General features: G+C 35.4%; 1 protein-coding gene across 1 annotated transcript in view; it reads right to left on the bottom strand.

Moving 5' to 3' along the window:
• The window catches only part of PDGFC (platelet derived growth factor C), a 119,866-nt gene that overhangs the window by 10,682 nt on the left and 88,439 nt on the right, over window positions 1-20,745 (bottom strand). The window lies entirely within an intron of this gene.

Genomic DNA, 20,745 nt, shown 5'->3' with positions numbered 1-20,745 from the left:
TGTCATAGCAACACATTCTCAACTCATGCCAATGTTTTAGGTTTGAGATCACCTTTCTTTTTTTTTTTTTTTCCCTGAGCATGAATAATTTCTGTCAAGATATATTTGACAAATGCATCCAGTTCTCTATGTGATTCCTCTAGCAAAAAAACATACTATGGTTTGTTTCTATTTTTCTGCCCAGGAAACAACTTCAAATTACTTTAATAAGCATAAATATGCTTAGAACCAAGATAGAGACAAACAGTTGCTTATTTACTGTTAGTTAAAATGATTCAGGATGAAAACCAGAGCAGAAAACATTGAACTTCTGCTGGCCTGTACAACAGCCAAGAATGACAATTGGTGTTGGATCAAACAGAATTTTCTTCAGGTTTGTTTATATTGTATTTCTGTACATGCACTTAGCTCTATCAAAACAAATATCACACAGAAATCCCCTAAGTTGTTTACAAACATACAAGACAGGCCAGTTGACCCTTTTAGGCAACAATTAAAGTCATAGGCTTGGGAAAAAGGATGGAAATAATACAGACTTATGTCACAAGATCATCCAGCCCGGAACATCACACAGAACAGTGCCCCAGAAAAAATTTAGGGATTAAAATGCATCTTATGGTGCTCACAATGTTAGTTGTGCCCTATTAAAGGAATCAAAACTACTCCATCTAGCCTCTTTCTCAAAGGGAAAAGAGAAGGATGATACTCTTGTAAGTAGAATAAGAAGTCAACCCTCACTGAAGCAGCAGATCTGAACAAAAACTTCAACAAATTTAAAATCAACTAGTTGAAGTTAAAGCCTAAAGTACTATTTAGTATGCAGCCTTACTTGAAGACATATGATTAATTTCTTGTTCTGACACATATTTCTTGTGTTATCTGAGCACAGTATTTAGGCCAAACCTTCATAATGTACAGCATTTGGGAGTGGTATCTCCTTGCTATGCCAGCATGACTGTGTATGTGGCTGAATAACAAACCAGAGGCAAACTTCTGAAAAAGAAGAATAGACCTGCAACAGCAAAGCTATCACAACTGAAAGCACAGCAGCTGCTGACACAAATACAGTTTTAGATTCACTCTGGCACCAGGAATTTCACAGAATACAGGTTTGTAACACAGCCTTATCAAATCTCTAAAATGAACATAAAGGCAATTCCTTGATCTCACAAATTCTGTGAGAGAATGAATACAATCATTTTTTGTTAGATTAATTATTATTGGTTTACCTGAAGAATACAGAAGTGTGTTAGACAGATACTAGGTATAAATTTGGATATGAGACTGGATATTACAACCTTTCCTGTTTGCCACTCTCTATTCTTTCTTTTCACTGTACCTGCTCCAAGGATACACAATTCAGAACATAACAGCACTGACCTACAATCTACACAAGATCAGCTCTTAGTAACTCTATTATGACCTAAGAAATGCCTTTATTTTCCTCCTGTTTCTCAGGAAAACAGTACTAACACCCTAAAGGTACTAACACTACCCTCTTCCAGTTAAAGGAGAGACAAAAAAAAAAGTAATGTTAGGTTGCTGTCGCCAGGAGTAAGGAATTTCATGTTTAATAACGCAAATGCTAAGTTAAGATGGAAAAACAAAAACAAGTCAGTCAAATACTTGGCATGACAGGACACTTACAAGTACTGAATACTACATCTAAAATAATTACCTCCCCACAAAAGAAATCCCCACTTTTTTCTTACTTTCTTGTCTTGAAGAAAATATGGTCAAGCAGTTTCTGAGTTATGACCTATTCATCAGTTGGTGCAGTTCAGAGAAATTAATAAACATCAGTGTAATTTAATCAAACTAGAAGGGACTCTATAAAAGCCTCACAGGAACCTAGTCTCCCCTGAAACCCAACCTGGATCAGTAATTTGAAAGAAATAACATATTTCTCTTAATGAAATATCCTTAGAGGTTTTTTTTTGTTTCTTTTATTTTTTAATTATTATACAGGAACACTCCAAGTCCTGCTCAGATTTAAAGATATGCTTTTGAAACTTATAGTACATGCACATTCTTGTAACACGAACTAAAGAGCATGTTTTCTTCCTTTATAATCACAGGTAACCCTCCAACTAGCATCATTAGAAGCTCTGAGAGAAAGCAGATCTCCAACTCTTTCGAGTTTGCCCTGAGGACACAAATTTCTCCGCTTAACAATAGCTCTTTGTTTTCTCCCAGAAGTACATGCAGTAATAGGTGTGAAAAGTCTGTAGAAATCCTGACCTGCCTGAAAAAGCACACACTTTTACTTGCTTGCATCTATGCAGCACAAAACAAAAAGCACTTGTGAAAGCGTCTCATTTATAAAGACATCCTCTCTGTGGAACATTAACGTGCACTGCTAAGAAAGTGTTAGACATGTTCAAGTTGCAAAGCAGAAGGGAGATGATCTGTAGGTGAGCCTGTGTGCAAACCCTAAGTAGAGAAATCAAGTTCCAGGATCCTCTTCTCGTGCCTTATGCGCAAAGGAATGGAAAAAAAAAAAAAAAAAAGCGCCACAGAAACAGATAATCAATTTAGGCTGCCCAAACCAGGAATAAGGTGAGGATGTTTTGGCAGAGATGGAAGTCAGGAAGGCTGCCACAGCTCACATACACTGCAGCACCTAGCACCTTTTACTGCTGTGGATGAAGTCACTGCCACAGTAGCAAGGATGGCTGCATGAGAGGCACATCACCCTAGGGCTGCTGAGCAGGTAACCTTGGTGAAATAAGCTCCAGTGGCACTGAGCTAAACATCCTTCCCTTTCAGCTGGCCTCCTTTCAGGGATGCAGCCTGTGCCAGTCAAATGACACACAGGTAGAGGGGTACCAGCCTTCCTCAATTTAATGATTCTGCAAATAAGAACCAGACTGCAGGATGACAGCACCCCTCTTTCCTGGGCCTCCAGCTCTCTGCCTTTCGCAGGCTCCCTAAATTTTCTGTTCCTATAGAGTGCTACAACCTCTTATCAAAAGCTTGGGGCTCTCTTCCTGAGTGTGCAGGGTTTTCCTTTCACCTCACTGTGGACCTCACTTGCTGAGTATCCAAGCATGCCCTTGCACCAATTTACATCTTAAAGCCACGGATGGCTTTCCAAACTCTACATCCACATTTATGTTACTGCAGTTTGAGGATTGCTTTCCCAATAGTGCATAACCTCTACTCTCCATAACCACCGACAGGAGAAACATCACAGAGATCACAAGTGAAAATGAACACATTTGTGCTTTTCTGGTTTTGCCTGTCACAGGTGGGAATAAAGGAATAAAGATGTGCAAAAGTAGCATTGGATAACAGTCTTAAAGCTTAACTAACAGCAAAACATTTCCTCAGGCTAAATTCTGAGATAAAATGTTTTTTGAAAATGTTTAAATATTCCCCTAAACAGAGTTTCTGTGCAGTTCACAGAGAAGGCCTGGAATTCTAATTGTGCTGGAAACAACTGCAAGATGCTCCCAAGGAAGCTAGCAGCATGGAAATAGCACAGGATGTCACTAATCATCAGTGTTCCTCTGGCAAATTGCAGTTTTTTGCCTGAAGTCTATGCACACTGACACCTTTTGAAGTAGACAGTACAGGTGTGAGAGACACTCTGTGAAGACAGAGCTGACACATTTAGAGCTAGCTCATTAACTCTCAGAGGATGCCATCAATTGCAATAATCTCTGGAACCTATTTTCAAAAACCCTTAGGGATTGGTTAGTTATCATAAATATCTATAATCATGTACGTGTACATAAATTGTTGTGTTTATATATGCATAAAATACGGTTTGATTTTCTTCTGTGATCACGTTTCAGCAATCAATCACACTAATTCATTTTAAAGGCAAAAAGCAAAAAACTGATGCTCAGCACTGTATTGTATGGGAGATCTTATTGTCAATACTCTTCATCATGATAGTTTCAGAGGTTTCTATTCCTAGGAGATATATACACAGACACAACTATATTTCTTGGATGCAGTTGCAGGTCATTGATTTTTTTTTCAGGGCATCTGGTCTCATTGAAGCAGCATGTGCTACTTCATGAGTATTTCTTAAGCACTACAAAATTACCTGCCTCTCCTTTACTGGAAGTATTTGGTTTTTTACAAAATGACCCAGTGATTCTTGTATTCTTTTGGGTAAGAACTTTCATTCACTGATTTATTCTTTCAGCTAATTAAGGAGAGAAGAATTGTATGAACAATTCTGCTTGAAAGCTGTGCTGACAGTGTCTTTGGCAAGTGCAGAGATCTCAAGCCATGAAGCATACAACCCCTGCAAGACCCAGAATCCAAAAAGCTGGCAGATTCAGCCAGATACATGCCATGGAAGTCAAATTCTGATGCCTTTTTTTCTACCTTTCTAATTGGTTTTTAATTGCATTTGCCTGCATTAGGAATTTGTGGACATGGTAGTGAATAGGATTCTAGATAGAGGACTCAAAGAAATGTGAGGCATCTCATGACTTGGACACATTTTGACTCAGTAGGCAAAGACCCAGCCTTACTATTCTGAAAGCAGGACCTGATGAAGTTGAAATTCACTGAGTTGAACAGGAAGCATTTAAAAGCAAACAGCCTGTGATAATCATATAGAACAAGTTATGGCATAGATTATCTCCAAGACAAGAAACTTCAAAGTCTAATCAGTATGTCAGTTTGAATCTCGAGTTACTTCCTGAAATAATTTGTCTTTTTTTTATCATTTCCAATTTACTGTAGATATACAAACTAATTTTAGGTTTATTATCCCAGAGTCTGGGGTCCTATTAAGTATACTTGTGGCAGAGTAACATTTAAACCATAACTACTTCCAAAATTTTAATTTTTAGTGAGCATTCTCTGCTTTTTTATACATTTCTCTCTTTCAAATAAGACTTTAAAACAAAATTTAGAGTGAGCTTTCCCCATACTATATAACTCTATTATGTTCCATAACAAAAAGTCTACCTTTTGTATCCTAGTAACAACTGCTAAGAATTTTGATTTCTGAACCTCAGATTAACTTTCAATATAACATCTTCAAACCAAATTTATGAAATGCATTTAAAACTATCTGGCTGTTCCTGTCTCATGCATGAGCACATGGAAGGACTATAACTGCAACTTTAAACAGCTATAACCCAGTAGATAATGTTATGTCTTGTACAATTTAAATGCACAATAAAAATATTTAGTTTAATTCAGACCATGGGCAATACTAACATCTATATACAGATTTTAAAGGGTATGAAGTGTGTTTTTGTGTTTATGCAGATAAAGTACCTGCTGAAAATGACTGAAACTAGACTGCATATAGGCAAAATGAAGTACCAAAATAATTTACTGAAGTATAGTTTCTTTCATTACAATCTCATAAAATCTTTCTTTGGAGAACGATCTTGTCATGTGCTTGCTGCAATGTGCTAAAACAGGCAAATCCCCCAATGTCTGAGAAATCATAACCTTCATGTCTGATAGCATTTTCTTTTTTATAGTCACAGGACTGTCCTAAACAAATTAGCAGCTGCACTGAATCCTTACAATGTGTGGAACGTGTGAGGGAACGTGCAGGACAGGTGGTCAACTATTCCCATCTCATGGGACTGCTGCTGATTGCTGCAGGTTAACTTTTGGAAACAAAATATTTTCCGAAGTAGTTACCCTGTTGTCCCTGTCTTAGTGCCTTCCTTTAAACTCTCCCTTATTAACTACTCATCACAGTATTTAAGGACATTTAAAGTTTATTCCCGACTTAATCTAACTCATTGCTGAGAGGTCATTGCAGTCTTGTACCCATTTGCAGTGTAGAACTCTCTATTGATCACTTGCTGACTTTTCAAAAAAATGGGATATTTTCTCCTCATACTGCTCTCACTGAGGAGTTAAAGTAGAACTCTACAGAGACCCTTCAAAAATTATGTCAATATTTCATTGCTTGATGACTTTCTGAATATACCCAAGATTACCTTTTTATGTTTCAACCCTAAGCTCTTCAGGTAGCTTCATTTTTGTTTTGTGCTTGAACTGACCTTGTGATTAAAGCAGTAGGGTATTTAATGACTGTTTTAAATAGTAGTGACATCACTCTGCACTAAAATATTCCTTCATGGACATTCAAATGCATGAGTTGACAGCTAAATTAGAAGGGGTTTTTTTTTTTCCAAATGCTGCTATAAATAAACCCTTTACCTTCATTTTGTGAATATAAAGTTAAATGTAATTTTCTAGGTTGTCCTATTTTGATGAATGTGTATTATACTAGCAATTCCCTTCTAGAGGGGAAACCTTTTCAAGAATCATATATCAAATACTGGGAACAAAAAAGAGAGTATCTCTTCTCAATATTCATAATGATCTCCTTATATCTTTTTTTTACAGTTTATATTTATTGTACAGAGACTCTGGCTCCAAGATTTTGCTGAACTTTAACAGAACAGGATTTCACCACAGCTCAGCTTCTTTCCCTGACACTTTGATACTATGCAAGTCCAGTACACATACATGAAGGCTGAATTGTGGAACATCTTTTACTCCAGTCAGGAGAACATGACAACCTGAACTTTGCTTACAATATGAAATTATTATCAAAAAGGAGGAATAACATTGTAGTTGAACTGACAGCAAATAAAGTGCCCAAATGAATCACTGCAAAAAGAGATTCCTGCGATCAGATGGCAGTGGGCATGTAGTCTTATGAATGTTTGCTCAGATCTTATGGCAAATGGGGTTACTGTGACTATTAATCACTATTGTTTATAGATACACCTAAAATTCAAGCAGGAAAAAGTTGCATCTGCTACATTTATGATTTTCAGAAATCTTTTTTTAATTTTCTTTACACAAAGCACTAGCTCTTAGTTGACTGACAGTAGCTGACAAGGAATAAACAGCCAACATAAGTGCAGCTGTTCTGAATAGAAAAAAGGTTTTGTACATTCTTCTATGACAGGGGATATGGCCAGCCATAGTTAGAGGACACCATGTCTGCAGACCTTTTTTAAATTACTCATTTTACTCAAAACACATAAAACAGCTTAATGAAATTAAACAACAGTAAGTGTTTGGAGTCAGTGAATGAATTGCTGTTCAAGTTCCCTCTAGGAACTTCCCCACTAGAAATGGGTAGGTGTTCTTAAGAAAATGTTTACTTATCCCAGTATGCTCACAGGAGGTTCATCAAACATTAAACACTAGGAATGAGTGTTTGTTACAACGGGAAAGTGTATTTGTGAAGGACAATGAAAATTACTTCTACAGTGAAGACTACTTTCATTTGATCCTTCAGTATACATGTTAAATTGCATTCCACAACAGCTTTCTGTTCATTTCATATCACAATAAAATGGACACACCCAACATTCCTGTACAGCAGACATTGCAAATCAGAGCTTGTCCTGCCTTGAAGGTAAAAAGTCTCCTTGAACAAAGCATTACTTTGCAGGGAAAGAACCTCATCTCTGTCCTAATATATCCATTTTTAGGGTCATCAAACATTTCATGTTACCTCATTGTACTTTGATATATATTACACAAGTAGAGTAATGTGATTGCACAACAAATAAAAATCAAGATTAATTGGGAAAGTATGCTTAATGATAGAAATTCAAGAAAAAAGTATTTTGAAATCCCTTGCATTTAGGAGTAAAATATTAAAAGAGTAAATACAAAATCATAAGTTGAGTCTGAAGCAGAATAAACAGTGTTACAGAGGAGACCTAAACCTGAACAAAAGATGATAGGATCCCATTCTAAAAAATCAAATCTCATTTAGATATTTTCGGAACAACATCATAAAAACAGATATTGAGCTGCTAGAGAGGTCCCAGCTGAAATACAGTGCTCGGATTTCTCTCCAGCACTTGTGAGATACAGGCAGAAAGAAACAGGATATTCACATGAAATAGCAAGATGAAAACAAAAGAAAGAACCATGATAAAAGATTAAGTGATACAACTTTCTTTCATCTTGACAAGACCAGGCTGACAGGAGATAGCAAACATGCAAAAGAGCATCAGACGATCAGCTGTTCCCTAGTCCATCAATGACAAGAATTATTTAAGTGTTCGAAAAAAAGTTTTATACAATGTAAAAGTGTGCAACAGATGACATGGGGAACCTCTGAAATCTTCATCCCTGGACTTCAGGAACAGCACTAGAATCTAGAAAGAATGAGCTTAGTGTATCTGCTCCCCCTTAGAGGAGGACAACTGCTCAGAAAAGGTCCAGTCCCATTGAGCTCCCTCCCTTCCAGCCTTGCATCTCTGTGATTGTACTGCAAAGCATCTACCTGGTGACCTTGATCTTTCTAGAAGATCTGTGAAGTTATACTGAGGGATATGCTGAATTTTAGAAACTAATTAATTCTAAATAATTTTAAAATCTGTTTTTACTAACTATGCCAGAAGCTCTTCTGAATACATAACCAAACACTTTTTTTCCTCCGTTTTCTTTGTCCATTTGTACATTTTAAACCTTTGGATTTAGAAAACTAATGGTACATATAAAAATAAATAACTGCATGCCAGTATACCTAAATATAGAATATATGGTAGAAAAATGCCTTTTTTTTTTTAGCTGAATGTCAAACCACAAGGTCTTAACTAAAATGAGAATGAAACTACTTCAAATTTGGACTTTATTTAGTTACGATCTCTTGAAAAAAATTCAGGAATCATAGTTTTTTTATTAAAAGTTGGTTCCTTGGGAGTAGCAGAAGTTCCTTTGGCAGGATCATTTACAATTTCTTTGAAACCTCAAAATAGTGTGTAATATAACACACTTGAGAAGATGGTTTTAGTATCAGCTGTAAAATAAAAGTAGATGCATTTTTGCCATGCACTACTTTTTCAAAGCTATTTAAAATTGATCCTTCAAAGATGGTTTGAAAGCAGAGCACTTCATTCTATTCCTAATAGTCTCCCATGAAATTTGGTGCTGCTTACAGCATGAACAAATCCATTAAAATAGAATGAGGTTGAATTTTAAGGCACCACTATAAACAACTGCCTCAGCCTGATTATTGGTGTTATTAAAAATGAAATAAATCTTTGAAACAGTCTAATTACTTTTACAATAATGAATAAATATATATTTTCCGTTGTAAATGTACATTTGCACCTGAATTTTCCAGCTCATAAGAAATATGACTTTCTGTGAACTGCAGACATTGTGGGGTTCAACAGAGAGAAAACAAAGTGATCTGTTGCCTTAGCCTACTGGACTGAAAGATACTGGCTAACCACAAGTTTATCTTTTGACCAAGTCAGTCATATCAGTGAAAATGCTCTTTTGCATCCCACACAAAGCACCATCTCAGACACAAGCCAAATAAGAAGATAATTTAAGATGATATTAAAAAGGCATTATTTACAAGCAATGACCACTGAACATATATTGTGGTATGGTTTTTCCAGGGCATGATGGACACTGCAAGAAGAGGGAAAAAAAAAAAAAATAGGCAGGGGGGAGGGAAGCCACTTTGCAAGGAAAACACCAGTCAAGAACATTCATGGAAGAGATCTGCATGGCTGATTCTGGTGAGATTTCTTCTACCTGCCCTACACAGTGAAGCCCCATGAGATGATCTGTTGGTTTAAATAAGGATAAAAATACATTCTGAAGGGTATCAATACCAAAAATGAAACATAACCGAGATGTTCTGCATTAATTACACTTATGAAACAACGTTAAACAAGTTGAGTAAAGTGACTGTGGTGATTGCCATGCTTTGCTGAAGGAAGATTCAGTCTTGTATTTGGAGAAAATATTTTCTGGTTTTGTAAATGTTTATACATTTGAGATACCTAATTGCCAAGAAGATAGTATTACCATGTTCTTAGTCTTCTTTAGTTATTTACTATTTAATTTGAAGCTACTTTGCATCTTTCAGATTATCTGCGCAGTCCCAGTGGACAAACAATGATTTGAATGAACAAATTAGGATGCCTGAGCACTAACCACTTGGGGAATGGGAGGGAAGACAAATTGTCATTTCAAGTATATCACCATAAATTTAATGTAAATTGCCTGAATTTAGATGAGCATAAATTCCCTTTATAAGGCTATATTTCAGTTAAGAAGTCAGAAGAGGGCATTTTGAATACCATTTTGCTATTTAACAATTCAGGTTATATTCTCTTCTCAAACAATATGCTAGTATTAGATATGGGTAACCTTAGCAACTATTATGTTGTCAAAGAGAATTCTGAAAAACTAGGATGCCTTAGTAAGCAACTAAAACATTGACAACCCTTTTCTTTTTTATCTCCTACAATTCAACTTCTCCCACAGAAAATTAAACCAATTTTTTGGGATAATCACTGACTGTAATCTCAGAATGGGAGCATCAATACTGTTTCTAACCTGGTTAGCATAAAAGTTTAATTCCTCCAAACAATCTTTACTTCATTACTGAATCTGGTCCATGGTGTATAATTCATTTAATTAGGAGATTAGAGGAATACATAGGTGCTGGGCAGAACATTAATCTCAGTGTAATAAATATGTATAGGGAAAGAGTTACTTGTAAATTAACTAATTAATTTTTTTTTTAAATAAAAACCCCACCAAAATCTATTTAGGATTGAATAATGTGACCATTATTCTGATGGTGTGGTCAATGTTTTTCAGACTCACAATACCTAGTAGTTCCTGTTGAAGGCAATGGGAACTGCATGTTTAAAAATCTGTCACCAGCCACACTGTAAATGACAAAAAAACTAGAATCAAAACTACCAAAGATTTCAAGCTTATAAATTGGAAAATATATGATTCTTATTGAAATTTCAGTAGTGTTGTATATGAATAGAAATAACATTAAAATTGCATGGAATAATAAATTCAAGTTGGTGCATTGTTAAATTAACTTTAAAATATATTTATTCACCTGATAAAGCCCACAGGAATACCATTTGTAAACAAAATGACCTAACCGTGACAATTTGGCACTATAGCAACTGCAAGTTATCACCCCTTGGGTAACTTGACCATTGTTTTCACTTTCTTCTCTGAACCTCAATACTTGGCAGAAACAAGCTGCCATCCTTTTCCTGCACACAGAAAAGCAGCAGAAATTGCCACTCTGCAGGAAGCTATGGCCCATGGCAGACTGTAGCTGGGGACTGAGCACTGTGCATGATAAAGTCAGAGGAGGGCAGAAAATATCTGAACTGAAAAATTCCCATACTGTACCCCATGCAAGATGTGTTGCTTCCCAATTCTCTTGGGAGATTCTCTAATTGCTTCATTACTAATTCTCTAATTGCTCGATTAGAAGATTACCTTTTGTAAGTATTTAACTGGAGAAGTCTTTCAACAGTAATTGTACTCTCATAATTTAGTAGGGAATCAAATTCAGAGAAAAATTAAGAAAGTAATTGTGTTAAATCACTTTTCTCTGGTTTCAGATTTTCATGATGACTACACCTTAATATTTTGTTACTCTTTTAAATATGGACCACAAAATTTAGGCCAGTTCTAGCCATAAAGTAGCCATTAGCATTTTTGAATAGCACTAGTTTAGTAAATTGTGGCTTTGTATGACTTGTTCAGTGATGCTCCTTAGATGGGCATAAGTGTTTCAAAATTATCAGCAACTTATTTGAAATGGCCTGCACAGAAAAGTTGGTCCTGTTCACAATTTGATACCTTTTAATGGATTGATTTTCCAAATTTCTTTGTGATTTCTAAGTTTCAGGTGATGAAATATCAAACTTTATAATGGAAGTTTTAAGATTTTTTTTCCCCTTTAACAGCAAGTCTCTTTTCCAATTTAAAGAATTGAAAAAAATTCTGAAAAACTTTTAGTTGTCTTTTTGCTGTTCACTTGACCATTTATCTTTGATTTTTGATGCAAGGCTGAGCTATACGCTTAAGTTTTTAATACTGCAAACAGCTTCAAAATGTTCTTATGAACCTTAATTCCACATTAATTTTGCATCAAAGATATACTGCTGGTTTAGGCACCTAATTGAAAAGGGTTTATTTCCTATATGAAAGGTGCCTATGGCTTTATTAAGCAGAAAAGCAATTAAATAAAGTAAATACAGTATTTAAAGTTATATATATTGACAGAGTGCAAACAGGAGATCAATGACAGTACTTACTTAAACTAAAAGACAAGCATTCCAAGCCGAAAGGCATTACACAGATGAGTTAAGAGCAGGAAGTATTTTATTATTAACTTTTGATTACCCAGAACACATCACATTGAAAAGCACAAAGAAAGACAAATCAGAAGAGTTCAGCAGATCAGAATGGTTTTAGAAGATAAGCAAGGGCAACCCTATTAACAGCTGATATTTTAAAAGCTTGCATATATGTGGCTAACTGTCCTTCCAGTTAGAAAGTTAAAAATTATTTGGCATTTCATCCTTTCCCCTCAAGAAATATAGATGATGACTGAGAGGGTTAGATAATTTGGCTCAAGTAAGTTATCTTACTCTCCTTGGCTACCTAGCCATTTTTGTTCTGTCAGTCAGAAGGAAAATTCAGTGTTGGTTGCACATTTAGCAAAAATTAGTTTTCAAATATATTTTAAATCGTAGGGGTTTTCAAGCTTCAAAGACAGTGGCCTATTAAACACTCACATGCAGGCACAGGAAGAAGATTAGTGAAAATAAAACACATGAAAATTCAAATTCAGGAATTGCATTTACTATGCCAACCATTCACTAAAATATGAAGATACTGATTTCTAACAAAATTTCCTTAGCACTGTATCTGTCTTTTTAAAGATGGTCATGATTTTTAAAGGGTGCTTGTCATACTGTTAGAAAAGTATTTAGAGTAAGAGTTGTCTAGTGACAAGCTCTGAAGCTAAGTGCCACCAAAAGACACCAAAGCTAGATTCGGAACAATAAATCATCATATTGATTTAATTATCGACACTAGACTGAAAATCCCCTATCCTCCTAAAACACTCAGATGAGACCAAGAAGTGCTGCAAGGCATGTCAGGGTAGAATTACTAGCGAGTTCCCCCAAGAAACCCTTTGGCAGCCGAAAGGGAAAGGCTATTAGAATCCACCAACCTCCCCAGTGCCTGTAGGATTACATGAAGAATTTCTTGGACAGGCCGTGTCATCTGCTTTTACACCTCCACCTTTCGAGTACCTTTAAGCCTGATCTTTCATGCATTAAAACATGCCCTTCAATATGAAGCCCAGCATTCTATTTCTCCTTGTAAATGACCTTTACTTTTTTTTTCCCTGTTATTTATTGCTCAGCTCAAAACCAGAGTGAAATTAATAGTCAGGCCTCGGGAAACCGCCTTCCATTTCCACAAGCTAGGTTCTTTAAATTTTGTTTTGTGTTTAAACAACTACAGTTCTTCAACATCAGCCAGCTAGGAGCAAACATGGACGCAGCCTTCCTGAATTCCTTGTCTACTACCCTAGCCTGAGATAATTGCAAGAACAGATGTGACAGCTTTGTGATTTCCTAGACTTTCCCATGAAAACAAAACTGAAAGCTTTTCAACAACAATCCTGCCTTCTTCAGCCAAACCTTTCATCATCATCATTAAAAAGGTTTTGTGCACTTATAGAACCTAACAAATGACAGCTCATAATCCCCATCTGTAACACCAGAGGCCAGGTACTGCAAAGACAAGACAGGTGCAAATTTTGGTATTCCCATAGTGCTTATTAACTACCCCTTTTTAGAAAGAAAAGGATTTGTCTTAACACCACTACCAATATCCCACATTAATCTTCCCACAAGCAAACTCTTACCCTGAAGCTACTATACAGTGTTATTACTCTGTCAAGAATTTTTCTCCTGAATTTGAAGAGGTGCCTCTACCAACCTGTGGAGCTAGATTGTGCTGTAAGCCATCTACAGAAGCTGCTCCACAGCTGAGTTTGTCTCAAATGTCTAGAGCTGCCCCCTTCAGAGATCTAGCATGTGAAAATTAAATAAAATAAAACAAATTGAGAAGTTGCACTCTTCTATCCCAACTTTCATTTCATTTCTGCTTTTGCCTTTTCCTACCAGAATCACAGTAGGAAAATTTAGTATAGTACACACCACTGTAATTAGTTACTGCCTGTTTTGTTGGGGTGAGGCAATGGATGGGATTGTGGCATGACTAAGACACTAACAGTGAATAGGGACAGAACAGGAATGCACCCAAATGGCATAACTGAAAACGATGGTGCTGCCTGAAACCTAGTATCAAATGTACATTTGCTTACCTTTTTTTCAGTTAGCAATCATGTCAGACAGAAAGTCTCAGTGTGATTTGAAAGAAAAAAAAAATCAGGACTGTGCCAGTCACACAGGGGATTACTTTCAGAGTGGGATAGAATCACTTTGCTTTGGAATTTGTAGAGAAGCCATCGTCATGCTTTCTCAAAAATGTTGATCCTAAAAATTGGAGAGGGGATAGTCAACTAGATGATTCTGTAGTACTTAAAGTATAAAAAATATGGATTGCTAAAAAAACTTTGGGGAAGAGGAAGGTGGTATTGGGAGTTCTTTGTGGTTTTTGTTTGGGTTTTTTTTTGTGGGGTTTTTGTGTGTGGACATTTTGATGCCTTTTTTTGTTCAGGGTTTTTGCGGGGAGGATGGTTTGGGTTTTTTAAAGCAAACACATCAAGTGAAAACTAGCTCATAAAATATTTAGCAAATGATTAAATTAAAAATTATGAATCATTGAGACACTGCATTCTTTAGGATAGATATGATCAATTAGATTGAACAAATAAACTTGAACCATGACTACAGAATGATCTTGCAAGACTAAAAGAACATTTGAACATCATTGTGAAATATTTCTGTTGAAGTAGCATCCAAAGCTCCAATTACATGACATCATTGAGTTTGCAGCTGAAGAGTGACATTTTTATATATATATATATAGATTGCTCTTAAGTCACAGCCTTGCTTGAAGGTTTTTTTTGTTGTTTGAGGACCCTCATACAAAACTTCTAAATTTTTGAAAACAGCAGAGCACAAAACATTAAAATTTACACTAGAACACTACAAAGAAGTAAATGATAGACCACGTAAAACTCATTTCCAAGTTAAATATGCATACATAAACTTCTCTGCTGAAATGCTATGAGACACTAATAAAGTTTTCAAGTACTAAAAAAGAGTCCCTGAAAATATAAATATTCATTACTTAAAGGCAATTCAATAAAAGCCTTTGGGTAATTTACAGAGAATGAAGAAAAGAGATTGTCTCATGTATTTGAAATACTTTTCCAATACATTTTCTAAACTTTTTCACTTTTAAGGGTATTTAATTGTTTCCACTGAATCATTCTATGGTCTGGGAGGAGAGGGTTAATGTGTGATCAATGACATTATTTGGGACAAGGAGCAATGAAGGTTGCCTGCTCATTCTTGACAGATGCATTACCCCATCTCTTGCTTATGGTAATAATTTCTGCTTGAAACAAGTTGACAGAGAGTGATCTAATTTGGACATAATGCTCTAGACAACTAAAAGGACAGTAGTTTTCATGAGCTCTTGTCCATGTCACTTGTTGTGATTGCCCCTCAACACTTTCTTTCAAAAAAAAAAGCCCCCAAACTTAAAAATTAAAGAGTTTTCAGACATATAATTGTTCCATAAAAAACACTTTGATACTTGCTGAACACTTCGGAATTTTTCAGGAAGAAAACTTGTACAGAATTTTTTTGCAAAAAGAAAAATACACCAAAGCATGACATTTTTGCTAATGCAATTGCATTTAATTTTGAAATTACTGCTAGTTATTTAGAAATAAGAAAATTAGCTCATTTTTCATCTCTTGCCTCAGTGGTACAGGATGTGATATTCAATAAGCTTCCCAAATCAATGAACTTAAATCTTAGTAAATACATGATAAATTTGTAAAAAAGTTTAATCCAAGGAATCTAAATTACTTTTTTTCCACAAACAGTGAAACAATTTGTGATTCTTTTCAGCCTCATCCACTGCAAGACTAACATCACAGAAAAATATGAAACAAATGGTTTGTGCTATATGTTCTACATGAGAAACTGCATTCAGATTTTGGCCAAAGCTAAAGGAACCTTGTCCTTCAAAATACAAAACTTGCTATCAGATGAGTATACTCATTCCTTTTGAGAACTAAACGACAACAGCAAAATGGTTCAAAATGTCACTCTTCCTTTTAGAGTCTCAGAAAATCCTCACTGACACCTCAGGTTGTGGAGATTAAGGATACACTTCTATGGACTTCTGTGCAGGTCCATAGTCTTGCTAGATTCCTGTCTAACCTTGTCACTCTGCAAGTCTGCTTCACACACACAGATCTTTAAACTTTTTATGATGTCCATGGGAAGGAATAAGATATGGTCACAGGAAAGAAAGGCATTATGATTTAATTAGACAGTATACGTCAGAGGTTCTTTTGCCTCAAAGGTTTTTTTCCCCCATCACTCATTTTAGTCCCATGGATAATAGCTACTCTCAGATTGTACTTTTTGCATTTTTCTTTTGTTAACTGAAGCATTTCACTCCTATGTATGTATTTTGGGATAATATTTAATGTCTCATCTAAGAAATTGTCTCATCCAAGATGTTAAACAAAAATTTAATGCAAAGTGGAATCTCCAAGAAAGAATTCATTCCGAAACATTTTTGATTTACAATGAATTTTTGCCACACCGAAGAAAATTAATAAATGGAATTTGCACGCTGGAACATCCGTAGTAGCCTGTTCAATTATCTAGACTAAGGTTTCACTGTACCTAATCAGTGGAAACTCTGAACACAGAGGTTTTGTTTTAGAGTCCTTCCCACCACATTAAGGGTTTTCACAGTTCTTTTTCACTTCATGTAGAATTGCAAATTGCTACATAACACTCATTCACTCCCCTGATTCTTCCTACCACCTTGGCTTAAAGAACCCTGAAATAATTTTATTTCTAAAACCTTTTGACCACTTCTAAAGAGAGTGTAGAAAAAACGTTGTTTAGCAGATCAGTAATGTTCTTTATGATGTTTCTGGATGGATTTCCAGTTATTGCAGGCACAGTTAGGCATCTCTTGGCCTTCGGCACAAACACATGAGAAACATACTGATTGCTGTGAAATCTACAGACTTATGATAGGAAGTGAGATCAAGGTACAAGCTTTCCTCTCTGTTCTAGTTTTATGCACTTTGTCTAATAGTATTTTAATTTTATTTGCCTGTTTCAATCAACAAGCTAAATTAAAAAGGTTCCACAAAAAAAAGTAATATGCTCAATCTCTAAAGAGCAAAGCAAAGCCAAAAGCTTAGCCAACTTGGATGAAATGAAGGAAGTATTATTACATAGTTCTAAAAAGAGTAGCTTTTTAACTTTCATTACTGCTAAAAGCAAGAGCAATACTAACAAAATACCTGCATCAAAAGGGGAAAAAATAAAAGCAAACCAAACCAGACCACTCTCTTGGATTGACACCCACGTAGCCAAGCAGGTACTGCATCAAAATCCCATACCACCCAACATCATTTTTAAATCAGGTCAGGCTTTAGACAGCTTCTTGGAGTTTTATCTTTGCTTGCATAAAAGAGGGTTAAATCTGTTCTTTTCAAAGATCTTTGGCATGATCTTTGATGACAAATGACATGCTACCATATGCCAAAAAAGAAGGGGAATACAGTCACCCCCAGCTTCAACTTTAACTGGAGCTGCTTTGTTCTGAGTGCCCTGAATAATTAATAACTACTTTGGCAATCAGTCATGCATTCCTTAATGGCACCTCAGGCATCAAGTATCCCATTCACCCGCTCCCCAACTAACAATGGACTTTATTACATCAAGTTTTCTCTGCCAAACTTGTAACTGACATAGTTTAAACTAAACAAGTCACTAGGAAGACTGAGGCCCAAATGTATATTATAAGAGTTTATAAGATCTCCCTCAATTTCATGTGGCTACAGGGCAAGTGAGAAGAAGAGGAAAAGAAATTAAATATGGATTGTTTTTGCAATAAAGTTCTAGGAGGGTTTAGGTGGCACAGTGCTGCCAAAATCATGACTTTTAATAAATGGATAGCTGGTCCAAAACTGAGAACCATCACTAGAATAAAGCAGCTCACCAGTAAGCACAGAATAAGTGACAGGGCAGAGCATGAAAGAGTGACTGAGAATAACAGCTGTGCTGAAAGGAGCATAATAATTTTGGAATAACACAAACTATGTTTGCTTAATAGGAATAAGCTTTTTCAACACTTGCTTCCACTTCACGGTATCATAGACAAAACTAACTTGTAACTGTAAAATAGAGGAAAGAAAGTGGGAATAAGACCAGAATTACAGAAAGTTCCAGATGCAGCCAGGGTACTCAATTTAAAATGGAAATTCAAATTACGAAGATCTAATTAGTTAGAATCTGATGACTAGCATTATGTTTTTCTTGGGGAACATTCTGCATGCGTACAGTATCTGCAATGCTTTTATGCAGTGTCTTCAATCCCACATCAAACCTTCTAGAGAATGAGGTTGGATCCACTAACATTGGAATGGCTGTGAGTCCTTTCTTTAGAGAGACTAAATCCTAGAAATAAAGTAATCAGATCAACAGCCATTCTCCTACTACTTGTCATGTGAGAAGTTGGTTTGAAATATATTATACAAAGTAAAAAAAAAAAACAAACTAAAAAATTATATTATATATATACATATATATACACAATAAATTACAACAGATCTAAACAAAGCCATTTCTCTTGCTCTTTAAAAGACCTGAAAATGTGTCCAGTGCCCCTCTCTGTGTGTGGCCTTCAAATACAGAAACAAGCTTGCACTGTTTTATTTCAGTTTTGCTTCATTTCTCCCCAAACAATCTCTCACTTCTAGTCTACCAGGCATCTCCCCCCACCACTACTTGTCAAAAAAAAATAGTAAAAAAATTAACTGTTTAGGACCAATTCATTGAACCGAATCGTTTAGTGAATCAGTTATGATTTTGCAAGGATTATTTAAAATTTAAGCTCATTCCTATAGCTGACCTCTTTTTTTTTTTTTTTTTTTTTTGTGGGGATGCAGGAGGGGGGCTGTAAATTTTATTTTCTCTTGAAAAGCTGGATAAGATAACTTTACAGTTGTAAAGAAAGGTACTTTTTTTTGGTATTGGTTTTCAATTGCTTAGGTACAAGAAGAAGGTTTAATCTTGGAACTAAACAATATCTATTTAATTTACAATCTGCTGTCTAAAATGTGTAATTGTATTTTGCATTCTGCAAAAAAACTATTTTTTGTTGAAAAAGATCACAGCTCTTTTCATGGTAGATTTAGAAATTAACTGATAAGAAGTTGCTATACTGCACATTTTGGGACTCATTCCAAATTCTTATGACAGCAAGTGGGCTGCTCTTGTCCCTTGCATGTGTTAGGTGTAACTATTTTGAACATTAAACCATTGTTTTGTGAGTGCAGGTAATTTAAATTTTCTCACTGGTTTTCCCCATCAAATACGAAGGAATAAACTCAGTCCATTTGTACAGCAAGACACAAAAATAATTATACATATACACTTATTTTCAGGTGCCTTTGTTTAATCAGTTCTACAGAAATGGGATCACACATGAGTTAGATAGATACACAGCAGGTAGGGTGTAATATTAGAGCTGTGACAGTGGAATTTGGCACCAGCCCCACAAATAGATGTAATTGTTGATTTTCTTTTACTATTTTCTAAAAGTAATCACACTTATTACATTTTGCCCTCGGGTGTACTGATGTTTAAACCTGGCCTTATTTCAAGTTTGGAGACTGACATTTTATTGAATTTTAAAGCTTACCACTATCGGGTCATAACATTCTACTAACAAAAGTTATTCTAACTCATAAAAGAGTGAAATGTGCAGATCAAACCTTAAGTCTCTTTAGAAGAAGTAGTTCTTCCCTAGGCATAAGTAGCTAAAAATATTTATAGGAAAACAACACACATAAATAATATATATATATATATATATACACACACAAACATCTCACCATCTCACCCCCACTACACTACACTGACACCACCATCAGCATTCTAAATATATCCTTCTCAATAACTTAAATTTTGCCAATGAGGAGAAGGAGCAAAAATAGCAGAAAATAAAGCCAGCCAAGTGCATTCTGAGTGAAGCACATTTCAGTGGGGTTACAACATGGATTCTTTTGATCAATTTTTTTTTGAGCTTGGAGATATTTTCCATCAACCAAGTACCACAGACCACAAGACTACTGAGGAGAGTGAAAGTGAATTATGAGGAATTTAACAAAAAATAGTCCTTACTCACTTTAAATATGGAATACTTATTTTTAAAAAAGCTCTTGATTTCCTGTATTTTTATATTTGAGGACATTATCTCACCCTTAAAATTCTGTAAACATTTTTTTGCTATCACAGGTCTTTCATTTCATGAAAATAGTAACAGAAAACTGTTGACATTGAAATTAGTCACATTTTAGACAATGATAAGTTTAATATCTGTGACTTACAAGCTTTAAGCAATATTCAAGAGAAGTCCAAAGTACAGATTACAAGGAAAATGCAGTGAAAAATGAATATTATGGATTGTCTACTTTGTCTCTATAATAAAACTACCTAGAATCATAAGAACTCTTCTGTTTGGGAACTAGATATAATCATCTGTTTGAGTATGTCTAATAGCAGCTGACTAATAAGAATATTAATATCAGTTTCTTTTTTGTAACTTCCCAATCCTCTCTCAACATCATACTGCTGATTCATAAATTGATCTGTCTTCTCAAAGTTGGAATTTTTTTTTTCCACAGTACAGTATTGAGAATGCAAACATTTTAGTGAATTTTCCACACAAACA

This window comes from Motacilla alba, chromosome 4 (genome assembly GCF_015832195.1).
Source record: "Motacilla alba alba isolate MOTALB_02 chromosome 4, Motacilla_alba_V1.0_pri, whole genome shotgun sequence".
Taxonomy (NCBI): Eukaryota; Metazoa; Chordata; class Aves; order Passeriformes; family Motacillidae; genus Motacilla; species Motacilla alba.
This window is presented reverse-complemented; position numbering and strand designations above follow the sequence as displayed.